Source organism: Euprymna scolopes, chromosome 32 (genome assembly GCF_053919585.1).
Source record: "Euprymna scolopes isolate OS-2025 chromosome 32, ASM5391958v1, whole genome shotgun sequence".
Classification (NCBI taxonomy): Eukaryota; Metazoa; Mollusca; class Cephalopoda; order Sepiida; family Sepiolidae; genus Euprymna; species Euprymna scolopes.
This window is the reverse complement of record NC_136513.1, coordinates 19,957,501-19,971,038: the sequence shown is the minus strand read 5'-3', so window position 1 is coordinate 19,971,038 and position 13,538 is coordinate 19,957,501. Positions and strand designations below refer to the sequence as shown.

At 46.0% G+C, this 13,538-nt stretch overlaps 1 protein-coding gene across 1 annotated transcript in view; it reads right to left on the bottom strand.

The window, feature by feature from the left end:
• Window positions 1–13,538, bottom strand: part of LOC145256236 (glutathione peroxidase 2-like) — a 93,177-nt gene that overhangs the window by 7,121 nt on the left and 72,518 nt on the right. The gene's annotated exons all lie outside the window — the stretch shown is intronic.

The window sequence follows — 13,538 nt, the reverse complement described above, 5'->3', positions numbered from 1 at the left end:
AATACAAAAATATATGCTAGTGCACATAGATTTAATCATTAATTCAATAAAGGAATCACATCAATAGGTATAAGGGGTAGATACACTCTTTATACCTAGTTATTTCGAAGCATAATGCTTCTCATCAGAAGAGAATCATTAGGCCCCGAAATAACTATGTATAACGAGCATTTATATCTCTTGTCACTATTGATGTCATTCCCTTATTGAATAAATTAATATACAAAAGTATAAATTTATGCGTAAACTTTAAGTATTTACTTCAACAGTGCTCAATACGTAGGTAGAGTTAGGTAGTAAGTTATAAAATATATATGGCAATTAAGCTTAAATCTATGTTATCTAGTATATATTTTGGTATTGTCGATTTTTTTCTTTTGTATCTAAGCTCCACCTTACATGTTGAGTTTTTAATATTCTGATAAGTTTCCATTTAAGGGATCTTCATTGGCCTGTTTTGGCAAAAGGGATAAGTTAAACGAATAGAAAAAAATTTATACTGACAGTTTTTTTTTCTCACATTTAAATTCAATATAGTTTTTAAATATCTTGCATTTATTATTAAACAATAAGGTGTTTTTATATAGACAGAAACAATTGTATGAATAAATATGTTTCTTTTTTAACAAATTCGTTAAATTATTATATTCTAAGCTCTAGTAATGTATATACTACTGAGCTATTAACCGGACTTTTGTACCTATTTACTATGCCTCCACACGGGACAGAGTTAGACACCAGGGTCGTTTTTTAACGTGGAGAAAAGGTACAAAAATAAAAATTGTCTCAGTCGTGAAGGATTTCTCCTCCACCGAAAGAGAACAAGAAAGTGCAGCATCTGAAGAACAGATGGTATTTATTTATTTGCTCCCCCACCGAGCAAATTAGGCACAAGGCCGATTTTTAATGTGAGGAGTGAAGGGAGGGGGAAGGGAAAAAGGGGACCAGCTCCCGAGAGGTGGGAAATGGGAGCTGGTTAAAGGTCAAGCATGTGGGGTTGGCCCCACATCTGGTCTTTGCTAGTCATAGCTAGTCCTAGCTAGTCATAGCTTGCAGTATCTGTCGGAACAGATGGTATTTATTTGCTCCCCCACCGAGCAAATTAAGCACAAGGCCAATTTTAAATGTGAGGAGTGAAGGGAAGGGGGAAGGGAAAAAGGGGACCAGCTCCCGAGAGGTGGGAAATGGGAGCTGGTTAAAGGTCAGACATGTGGGGTTGCCCCCACATCTGGTCTTTGCTAGTCATAGCTAGTCATAGCTTGCAGTATCTGCCGGAACAGATGGTATTTATTTATTTGCTCCCCCACCGAGCAAATTAGGCACAAGGACAATTTTTAATGTGAGGAGTGAAGGGAGGGGGGAAGGGAAAAAGGGGACCAGCTCCCGAGAGGTGGGAAATGGGAGCTGGTTAAAGGTCAGGCATGTGGGGTTGCCCCCACATCCGGTCTTTGCTAGTAATAGCTGGTCTTTGCTAGTCTGAGCTTGCAGCATCTGCCGGAACAGATGGTATTTATTTGCTCCCCCACCGAGCAAATTAGGCACAAGGCCGATTTTTAATGTGAGGAGTGAAGGGAGGGGGAAGGGAAAAAGGGGACCAGCTCCCGAGAGGTGGGAAATGGGAGCTGGTTAAAGGTCAGACATGTGGGGTTGCCCCCACATCTGGTCTTTGCTAGTCATAGCTAGTCATAGCTAGTCATAGCTTGCAGTATCTGCCGGAACAGATGGTATTTATTTGCTCCCCCACTGAGCAAATTAGGCACAAGGCCGTTTTTAATGTGAGGTAAAAACCAGCTCCCCTAAAAGTAGGCAAAAAGGGGTCACTCTGGTTACCAAAAATAATAATTGTCCCAGTATAGAGGGTTTCCCCTCCATTGACTGGTACAAATTATCTTAAGTGCAGCATCTGCCGGAACAGATGGTATTTATTTGCTCCCCCCACCGAGCAAATTAGGCACAAGGCCGATTTTTAATGTGAGGAGTGAAGGGAGGGGGAAGGGAAAAAGGGGACCAGCTCCCGAGAGGTGGGAAATGGGAGCTGGTTAATGGTCAGGCATGTGGGGTTGCCCCCACATCTGGTCTTTGCTAGTCATAGCTAGTCATAGCCTGCAGCATCTGCCGGAACAGATGGTGTTTATTTGCTCCCCCACCGAGCAAATTAGGCACAAGGCCAATTTTTAATGTGAGGAGTGAAGGGAGGGGGAAGGGAAAAAGGGGACCAGCTCCCGAGAGGTAGGGAAATGGGAGCTGGTTAAAGGTCAGGCATGTGGGGTTGCCCCCACATCTGGTCTTTGCTAGTCATAGCTAGTCCTAGCTAGTCATAGCTTGCAGCATCTGCCGGAACAGATGGTGTTTATTTGCTCCCCCACCGAGCAAATTAGGCACAAGGCCGATTTTTAAAGTGAGGAGTGAAGGGGAAATGGGGACCAACTCCCCGGGGAGTAGGGGAGCTGGATAGTGACAATTGGTATGAAGGGTTGCCCCTTCATTGACCAAGGTCTTATATGTGGGGTTTCCCCCACATATGGTCTTTGCTTGCAGTATCTGCCGGAACAGATACTACACTTTGATCTTGTTTATATATTTTATTGAGAAAGAAAAAATTGAACATAAAAAACGTACAAAAAATTCAATTCAACAAAATTAGGCACAAGGCCCTACAAGAAATTGGGAGGGGGAGGGTACAGGGTCTTTTTGACTACGTAACAGATGAGACTTTGAAGTCTTACTCTTGACTGGCAACATTTACCAAAATACCTCAATCACTCTGTGGATCCTAATCTAACTAATAACCCCAGCGTTCAATGTAAAATTTAACTATGTACAATTTGTATATTCATTTCTGTATGTTGTGTGTGCATTTTTTTTTTTTTTTTTTTTTTTTTTTTTTTTTGTGTGTGTGTGTATGTGTGAGAAAATAAAGTTCGATTTCATTAGAAAGAGTTCTTGAATTAATTGGCATAAAATGTTCGTGGAGTGGGAAAAAAAAACTAATGAAAATGTTCATTTCAAAAATAAGGAAAATCTACTAATGTGTTGTTAGTAAGACCCCCCCTGTACTATTCTATGTGGCTAGATCCCCCACTGTTTTCCGGGGAACCGAAAACAAGCAGAGCATCCCTAATGGGGTTTGGGGAAGTCGCCTTAATGGAGGTGGGAGAAAATAAAGCAACGGATGGAGGGGGTAGGAAGGTGACCTCTGAGTAGGGGGATGATCGGGGGCATCAGAAAATAAAGATGAGGAGCAGGGGGGGGGCAGACTCAGAGGTTCTCTAATACCAAAAAATAAAATCAGGAACAGGATCTCATTTGTACCACCAGTCAAGAGTTACTTTACAGAACTTATAATGCTAACCTAGGCGGGATGGGTTCCGTAGGACCCAGCACCGCCCATGCCATGCCTAAGGAGGGAACACGTATTGAAACTTGGCTCCTCGACGGATGCACAAACTAGTGCTGTGCACCCACCTCTTGTCAAATTCCACTCTAGGCAACCTCTTCCAATCGCATCTGATCTTTACTTTAAGCAAATGTTTAAAGTAAACGATCAGATCCCGATCAGGAACAGATGTCCCTTCGTGGACCAACTTGAGGCGCGCGATCCAAATGGTCATGCGCGCTACTGCTAGGATCGCCAGGAAAACCAAACTTTCCTCCCTGGGGAACGGCGGCTCCATGTTGTACACAAAAGTTCCTACGTCGAGATCGAGCAGACACTCGGCATCGATGCGAGCTGTTACCCCCTCGACGTACCTTAATAGGGGCTGTATCCGGCTGCAACTAAAAAATGCGTGCTCGATTGTTTCGGGCTCGCGTTCGTCACAGCACGGACAGAAGCGGCTGGTATGTTCTTTATACCGGAAAAGTACGTCGAAGAGGGGCAGCGCATTTCGGACCAGTCGCCAAGTCAGGGAGAATTCCGAGTTATTCAGAATCTCCCGTCCCGGCGCCCAACGCCATTGAGAACGGACAACCTCCATCGACCATCCCATCCGCCTACAAAGTGGATCCTTCGCGGTCCCCTCCACTAAATCCCGATACAGTTTCTTCCTTGGCTGATCGAGGACATTGGTCCCCGGCAAAGCTCTAAGAGCGGTTCGGCATTCGGAGAAGAACTTGGACTCCCCCTTCGGTCTACGACGACCTTCTACCGAAGGGTTGGGTTTGAGGTTGGGAAACGAGTTCTCAACCACAGGGACCCAAGGAGCGTCTCCTTCAAGCGAACGACCCAGGAAAGCCAATCTCTCGGCGTTTCTATGACACAAGAGACTGGGCTGACCCAGGCCTCCCTCGCTCGGATTTTGAACACAGACCTCTCTGCAGACATAATGCTTACCCTCGTTCCACAAAAGTGAATCGAGGCGCCCTTGTAAGCGGGTTAGTCGTTCTGCAGGGAGAGGAAGTACAGACAAACGGTAAAGGATGAGCGGAAAGACGTATGTAGCACACGCCTCCGCCCGACCCTTCAAGGACAATTTCCTTCCAATCCAAGTCTTTACTGACGATTTGACCTTAGACTGTACTTCCGACCAATTCTTTTCCAGCTGAAGTCCCGGTCCAAACCAGACACCGAGAATGCGGACCGGTCCATCGGTCCAGCTGAAAATACCTGGAAGCGAGTTTACCCCGGTCCAGGCCCCCAACCGCAGGCCAACAGACTTGCTACGGTTGAAGATGGCCCCTGTTACTTCTTCGTATCGAGCGAGCGCCTCGACCACCGCTTGAACGTCCGTGAGGCAAGACACGAACACGGTGACGTCATCGGCGAACGCGGAAACCCTGGCTCGTGTGCCTCCAGGGAGAGCTATTCCGCGCAGGACTGGTGTAGCCGCCTCGTCCCTTAACTTGCGAAGGAGGGGTTCCAACGCCAGGACATACAACAGAGGCGACAGCGGACAACCCTGTCGCACCGACCGAGAGACAGCGAATGACTCCGACAGCTTACCGTTGATCTGCACCGCTACCGTCGGCCTGTCATACAGAACAAAGATCCACTTGCGGAAGTCCGGATTAAATCCGGCGGCCTCTAGCACAGATCCTAGGAACCGATGGTCAACCCTATCGAATGCCTTGGACTGATCCAAACTGATCAGCGCGGCTTCGGCGTCGTCTTCTGTCCCCTCTATGATCGAGCGTATCAAGTGCAAATTGTCTTGAATCGATCTCCCCTTCACAGCATAAGTCTGGTCCGGTTCGATCAAGTCAGTGATGACAACCTGCAAGCGATTCGCAAGAATCTTTGCCAAAATCTTTAACTCTGTGTTTAGCAGAGTCAAGGGCCTAAAATCATCAAAGTTTTCCCTCCCACCATGCCGTTGACCTTTCCTCAGCAATGTGATCACACCTTTGGTCACCTGTCCAGGGATGGAACCCTGGGCAAACCAATGGTTGAACATATCCTTCAGAATAGGGACCAACATGGGCGACAGCCTCAAGTAAAACTCGTAGGGTAGACCATCAAGCCCCGGGGATTTGTTATAGCCGACCTGCTTCAACGCAGTAATGACCTCATGTTCAGTAATAAGACCATCACAGCTAGCCGCCCGAGCCGCCGTGAGGCGGGGCGAGTCAGCCAAATAGCTGCCAAACTCATCAACCCTGAGTCCGGGTAGTTGGGTGAAGCGCACCGATAGATGCTCCCGAAACCCCTCGCAGATCTCCCGAGTCGATACTAAGGGGTGTCCTTCCAGGTTATGTACTTTACGAATGTACCCATCCGAACCGCGCCTTAAAGCAGCCTTACGCTCAACAGCGTCAACATTCACAGCCTCGTTAGAAACTTTCTTTAACCTAGCCCTAACTACTTGACCTTCATACCGCTCGCTAGCCAAGCGGTTGAGATCTTGTTTAGCTAGTGCTAACTCTAGGGGGTCTCCCCCCTCCACCGCCCGGGTCAGCTTATCCTCTAAACGCTTCTTTGCCTTAGCCTTATCTATCGCGAGGCGTTGGCTATACTGGACAGAGAAGCGCCTAATTTTGGCCTTGAGACTAACCCACCACTTACTCCCTGTAACCGCCCCCACTAAAGCCCGCTGAATTAGCTCAGTGACCTTCAACCGGTAGTCCTCCAGCTCCAACAAGGTGCTGTTGAACTTCCAGTATCCGGCCAGTTTAGGCCTAGCGCTTAAGCTCAAACGGGCCATAACAAGTTTATGGTCCGAGTGTCCTAGCAAGTGGAACGTGGGGCAAGATAGGAAGTCTACATCGCCTCTTCTAACTAACATCCGATCCAAGTAAGTGCTTGGATGGGAAGGCACTACAGGATGCCACGTCCACATCTCCCGCCCTGGATGATCCAGACGAAATCTGTCGACGAGATCGCACGAGGCCATCAGGTCAGACAGACTGCTGTCACACCACGCCGACCCGCTAGTCCCCCCGACCTTATCTATTTTGGGATCAAGGATTGCATTCCAATCCCCCATTAAAACTAACCGTTCCGGATCCACTAAGAAGCCCTCCAACCGTCGAAAAAAGGTTGCCCTCTCTACAGCAGCATTGGGAGCATAAACAGCAACAATCCGAAAAACACTACAATTAACAGCAACATCAACAACAAGCGCCCGCCCGTCCTCGCCTGCGTGAACAACATTCACCGACGCTGACAGGGTGCGACTCACTAGCAAGGAGATTCCACGACTATAGGTATTGCCATATGCTGAGTAGACATCGTAATCGTTTACCAGCACCTGACAATCCCCGTCACAAACAAAGTGGGTCTCCTGGATAGCGGCAATATCTACCTTGAGGGACACCAAGTCTCTCACAACGCGCGAGGCCTTGCTTCGACACCTGATGCCTCTCACATTCAATGTAGCCAAGTTCAAAGACATGATCACTTACCTCAAGCACTGTCACAGACGGGTCTGAAATCCCGGGCAGTGAGGACATGGCAGGCCTGGCCAAGGCTGCCGGTAAGTAAATCCGATGAAGGTGATCCATCCTTGGCCACGCCCCCCACGTCCAGGGGGAAGGTTAGTTTGAGTGCCCTGTATAGCGATGGGTGTACATACATGGGGATTCTACCCTCACATTTAAAGAAAATGTTGGTCAGTGAAGGATGGTCCCTATCCACCAGCTGCTGGCCTGGGATCGCATTCTTCGCTGCCTTAATCATTGCCCACATTCCTCCAGTCCTAGCGTCCTTGTCGACCCTAACGAAAGTGGTCAACAAGGGAGCGTCCTTGAATTTAGTGGGGTCTGTTACTAGGTCTCCACCGACTTTTTCAAAGTTTTTAAGTTTATTGTACCGGACCTTCTGTTGTCCTTTAAGGTCCGGAGCCGGTTGGAGAGGGTCTGTTTCACAAATCCTGCTTCCTGGCAGGAAGGGGAGCTTTTTGGTCCGTTCAGTGCGGACTTTGGGAGTGGGGGAGGGGACCTCTTTTGGTTGATGGGGAGGCTGAGCGCTTGGGGAGGGGGTAGCCTGCTCGTTTTCTTCTTTTTGGCTCCTGTCACGGGATGAGGGGCGGGAAGAGTTTGTTGGGGCCTTTATAGGAGAGGGGGAAGGTTGTTCGGGTTGCTGGGGTGTTGGGATCACAGGGGGCTCATCCTGTGTTGTTGTTGCGAGGGAGTCCTTCTCAGTCTCAGTGGGGGTAGGAGGGTTTGCGCGTGTCTTGCGGCTTTTCCTCCTCCTGGCCCTCCTGATCTCTGTTGCGCTCAGGGCCATAGAGACTGTTGTTGTCTCTTCCTCTGCCTCTGACGCGGCCTCCTCCTCAGATTCTGGTAGTTTCCTCTTGTTTGAGGAGGAGGGTGTCTGTGTGTCCATTTTCTCCGTCTCGCTCTTCGGTTGTTCTTGGTCTTGGGTGACTGTCTGCAAGGATGGCTGTTTGTTGATCTTGCCTTTCTTTACGACCGTCACCCAGCCTGTCGGTGCCTCTGGAGGATTTGCGGCCGGCGCGGGAGCAGCGGCTTGATTTGTTGTCACGCTTGTTCCCGCCGCTTTTGTGGGCTTCTTCCCTCCATTCCTCTTTGGACATTCCTTCGCCATATGCCCTTGTTGTGTGCACAGCCAGCAATGAGGCCTCCTCCCTTCCACTATAAGGGAGAGTGTCCACTCTCCGAACTTGAGTGTGGCTGGGATGGCGTAGAATCCAGCCTTGTCCAGGACCATCTGTACTTTGTAGTCCCCGGTCATGATGTTTCTTAATCCGCGGACCGGGGTGACTTCCTCTACGTCTCCATACTGGCTTAGGATAGCCCCCAGTTGTTTGGCCTCCATATAGCAGGGGACGTTTAGAGCAGAAACATTTGCTCTCCTCTTGTTCATATAGATGGGTTGGAGCTTTATGTTCCTGCTCTGATGGCAGGTCCTGGACAGCCTGACTGCGTCTTCGGAGGTGGGGAGCAGAACATCCCACTGTGCGTAACTCCTTCTACAGATGTAGTTGGCGGGAATGTTCTGCTCCAGCAACACGTTCATCATGGTGTCCTTGTTGACGCCCGTCAGACCCCTTGTCTTGGTGTCTGAAGTTATCAGCGAGAGCACTCTTTTCTCCAGAACTTCCACTTGACCCGGGAGGGGTTGGATGTTGTTCCCCTGGGTATACTCCTTGTAAGTGGAGTCGAAGAGTGCTCTGTAGTCTTCGGGCGTCAACTTCCCTTGCTGCTCTTTGGGGCCCCATGCCGGTCCTCCATCCTGGTGGGTGTCAGCTGGACTCGGGTTGGGGGGCGTAGCTGGTGTTGTGGGGCTCTCTCCTGTTATGGGCATTTTTGGCTTCGGAACTGGGCCGTTACCAGGCAAAGTAGGCCATTGTGTCCTTGGCGTTGTTTCGTCCTGGCTTGGTTTGCTCTCCGGGCCGCTCCCCTTTCTTATTTTCTTCCTTTGCTGGGTGGCTGTCCCCTTGGGGGATGGAGGTGTCTCCCCTTCTGGTGCCGTGTTCCCAGCTGGAGCCTTGGTGGGTACTGTCAAGGGTGTCTCTCCTTCCAGCTTGCTTTTGTTACCACTGGCCGGAGAGTCACCCCTTTTCCGTATTTGGTCCTCTTGGGGAGTGTTGGGGGGCCAATCACTGTCTTCCCCGCCGAATAGTGAGCAGATGGAGGCTATTACATCTTCGTCCAGCGCCTCGGTTTGGTCCGCGGTGCTGTTTTCCTCCTTTTCTGTTGGGGAGTCGCCCTTTGGGGGAGCGGGGGATGGGTTCCCCGGTCTTCCTCCCTTGGTTCTGCCGTCCTGGGGTGCAGCTGGTTGGCTGGGTTCTGCACTTTCCCCAGCTAGTGAGTTAACGGCAGCTTTTTCCGCTGGGTTGCCCTCGTGGGGAGCGGTTGCAGGTGCTTTTTGGGGGGTCGCCGCGGGCTGCGGCCCTACCCTCCCGCTTTCTTCCAAGGTCGCCGCGCGCCGGGGCCCTACCTTGTTTCCTGGCGCCGTCTCGCCGGGAGATGCATCAGCTCCCTCACATAGGGAGTCGTTAGCAGTTGAGATGCTGCGCATTTGGGGTGACGTACCCCTCCTGCCTGGCATCGTGGCGGTTGCACTGGCCGCTGGCGCGGACCAAAGTGTAGTGGGGGGGGAAAAGAAAACCCAGGGGAATGGAGGGGGAGGAGGGGGAGGAGCGGACTTTGAAGAAATTAGAGTTTTTGACTTCCCCTCACGGGGATGTCGGGTTAGCAGCTCAGATCCCCCCGCGAGGGGGGAGAGCAGTGAAGAAAGACGCAGTGGGTGCTAGCGGGTCAGAGTGCCGCGTCGCAATTAAGAGAGAGAGGGGATAGGCATCCCTGCCCACAGAGGGGAGCAGAAACGAAGCACCCGCCCTACCCCACGTCACCCTACCCACTAACTTACCCCAACGGAAGCGAGAAAGAGAACCCTGTCTGCTCGATCCACTGGGAGAGCAGCGAAGATAGACAAAGTTTGGGCCTGGCAGGTCAGAGTGCTGCTCAGGCAATTAAGTGTTGAGAAATTAGACCATCACAGTCTCGAGAAGTGAGACCGAAACGAAGAAAAAATAACATGCAAAAACAACAAATGAAAAAAGAAGGTCTCAACTACCAGCGATAGTGGTGTTGGTCCCGAGATTCCAGTCTCCCAAAAGAGGGGATCGGTTTCCGGGTCCAAGCTCCCACAAATGTGGAGTCGGTCCTCTAGGTCCTGACTCCCCAAAGGAGGGGGTCGGTCCTAACTAACAAAGGTTAGTAAGAAAAAACACCTTAACCTAGCCCGAAAGCCCGGTGGTGGGTCAAGTTTAGTAACTGAGAGAACAGATACTACACTTTGATCTTGACCAAAAGGCCAAGGAAAAGAAATTTAAATAATATATGTTTGTGTACGCGTAGACGTCACCGTGCCTTTCCCAGTATTATCTCCACTCCTTGAGTTTTGTTTTTATTCTGTTTTTTTTTTTTGTTTGTTTTTTGTTTTTTTACTGTCAGTATTTTCACCTTCTCTTGTGCGTGATGCCTTTATCTTTCTTTAACAGATTTCCTCACCCATTCTGTTATGGTTTGTTAAGGAAATTGACAGAATTATGATAACGCTGAAAAGTTTCGTATTTATTCAATCAAGTCAGCGATATATGTATATTTTTTTCCTCACTTTTATATTGCGCACAATCCCGTTGACAGACCGATTCTCGCAAGATCACCGAAGTTAATCAACGATGAGTTTGGCCAGTACTAGATGGGTGACCATTTGAGAAGGCTAAGCGCTGTATGTACGGCACCGAGTCGTAGAAAGTTCCAGGTTGGTATCTGGGGGCACGTTTAATTCACTGGGGAAATCCTCCCCCCGAATCAAGATAGAAAGCAACAGGAAACTAACGTCTTTAATTGCTTTCCCGAGATTACTATGGCTCTACAATTTGGAGAGCCGTGGCCGCGACGCTGTTTAAAAAAAAATAAAAAATAAAACTAAACAGCAGGGTAGCTGCTGCTGTTGCTTATATCATACTAGCAGAGGCGTTCGGGGTCCCAGTCGTAAAATACCCTTAAATATGATATTTTGATTTACGCAGATTTCGTATTTATTATTATTTCATATTATATTGCGCTCAATACATGGTCATGATTTCAAAAGTATCTATATATATGAGTTAAGGGCATAATAGATTCACTGATTGATATGATAATAAAATGATTGATTTTGCGCTATGAAACAGATACTGTCAAGAATTGTATAAGTCAACTAAATTAAAGGAATAAATTATAAGATGGTCAACATCATGAATTTTGGAATATAACTTTTTGTCATTTAATCTCCATTTCTCTCTCTCTTTCTTTTTCTCTCTCTCTTTCTCTCTCTCTCTCTCTCTCTCTCTCTCTCTCTCTCTCTCTCTCTCTACACACACACACACACACACACACACACACACACACACACACATATATATATATATATATATATATATATATATCTGTGGAAATATATTTTATTTCCTTTAATATATACCAATCCTTATTTAAAAAGCTCAGTGTAATTACAGAGCAATATAGTGAATAAATGACAAAAGACTATATTCCAAAGTTCATGATGTTGACCATCTTATAATTCATTCCTTTAATTTAGTTCATAGTTACAATTCTTGACAGTATCTGTTTCGCAGCGCAAAATATATCACTTAATTATGTGAAAAGAGGTGGCTTGTTAATTTTAATGCATCTAAAACCAAGATTCTATCTTTACATCATTAACGTTCTGATCCCAGCGTGGCATCAATTGAAATGAATAACTCCTCTTGAGGAGGCTCCATGTTTTTAGAGTCTGACACTTTCTCCGTATCTGAGATGGTATACGTACATCAAATCCGTTACCAAGGTTGCTGGAAAAGTGTTTGGATCGTTCTACCGCTCCATTAGATATCTCAATGCTGATGCAATTCTCTATCTGTATAAGAGCCAAGTACATCCAAGGATCGAGTACTCTTGCCACATCTCTGTCTTGACAGAGTTCAAAACAGATTTTTAGCCTAGTGGTGGTGCCGTCTTTCTCTTTCCTGTAACCTATTTCCCACAGGAGAAACGTTGCGAACCTGTCTCTACTTTATCGTAATTTTCATGGCAAGTGCTTGTCTAAGCTCTAATCTAGGGCCCTCGGCTTGACTTTCGCGAAATACACTCGTCTAGTTGAAACCACTTTCGATAATTTATCCCACTCTTTATCTGTGCCTAAACCTAAACGTTGGTTCCATGAACAAAGCTTATTTCTTAGAACTGCTCACCTGTAGAACTCTCTTCCGTTTTTCTGCCTTCCGACTAACTACAATATGGTTGTCTTTAATTTTAATGTGAAAAAGTTCTTGATGAGCCGTCCTCTTAAGTAATCCAATTTACCAAATTTCCACTACTAACGGTTACTACGATATTGTCCCATTGGCCACTGTACTCATCGCCGTGATTTACCTGAGAATATCAAGAGGAAACTGAAGGTAAAAGTAGACATTATCGCAGTGCGCAATGACCAGGTGTTACGCGTTTCTTGGATAGACAGAAAGCAAGTTCGTTTTTTTCTCAACCTATGCTGCTGCAAAGGTGATTAAAAAGACCAAGTTTAACAACTCGAATTTTTTTTTCTGTGGTAGCTGAGTACAATGCCGGTATGGGTGAAGTCGATGTTTCTGGCCAAATTAGTGGCACCTATGCTGCAGAAAGGAGGTCTGTAAAGTGCTGGAAGAAAACGTTCTTACATTTGATAAACAGAATTGTGACAAATGCCTACATAATGTACAAGATGAATCCAAACATCGATGGTCAAAAAAATGACCCATCACGAGTTTTTAACTCGCGTGGTTGAAGGACTGATTGGTGGTTTCCAAGTTTAGCTTATGACCAAGCCAAATTCACAACATGGCGCTTCTGTGAGACTATTGCAGACAATTTAATTCTAAACCTATAATTACGTTTGGTTGAGATTTAGAATTTCACTAAATACTCAATTGTTTACGTTAAGCGTAAAAAGTTAAAATTAATTCCATTTAAAGTATGATTGAGTTAGCTCCCTTAGCACAAATCTATCGATATATTAACGTTTTTAACATTCATTCTTTTATCATACACAACCCATTCCCATCTATATCTCACTAATAAGCAATGTTTATACTTAATATTATTCAATGATTAATTCTGTGTATATTATAAATTAACTAATACGTTTAATATAAAATGTTAGTATTAAAACTATTTCAATCGATAGTCATGAGTCATCCTATACTATACTATATTACATAACTAGATGTGAAGGAAAAATTAAATCATACTGAGAATTATAATTGAAATAGTAATAAACTTGATTACAACAGTTAAATGAACTTAATTATGTATGGTTTCAAATTCAAATTAATGACTAATTTAATATAACCGTAAATTGTAAATTGTTTTTAGTTTAGTTTAGTTTCGTATATGCAAACATATATAATAGTTTATAATTATTAATGTTATTTTCATAAGTTTAGTTTAGTTTCGTATATGCAAACATATATAATAGTTTATAATTATTAATGTTATTTTCATAAGTTTAGTTTAGTTTCGTATATACAAACATATATAATAGTTTATAATTATTAATGTTATTTTCATAAGTATGCATACATTAATTAAAATTAATAAATTTATTAATT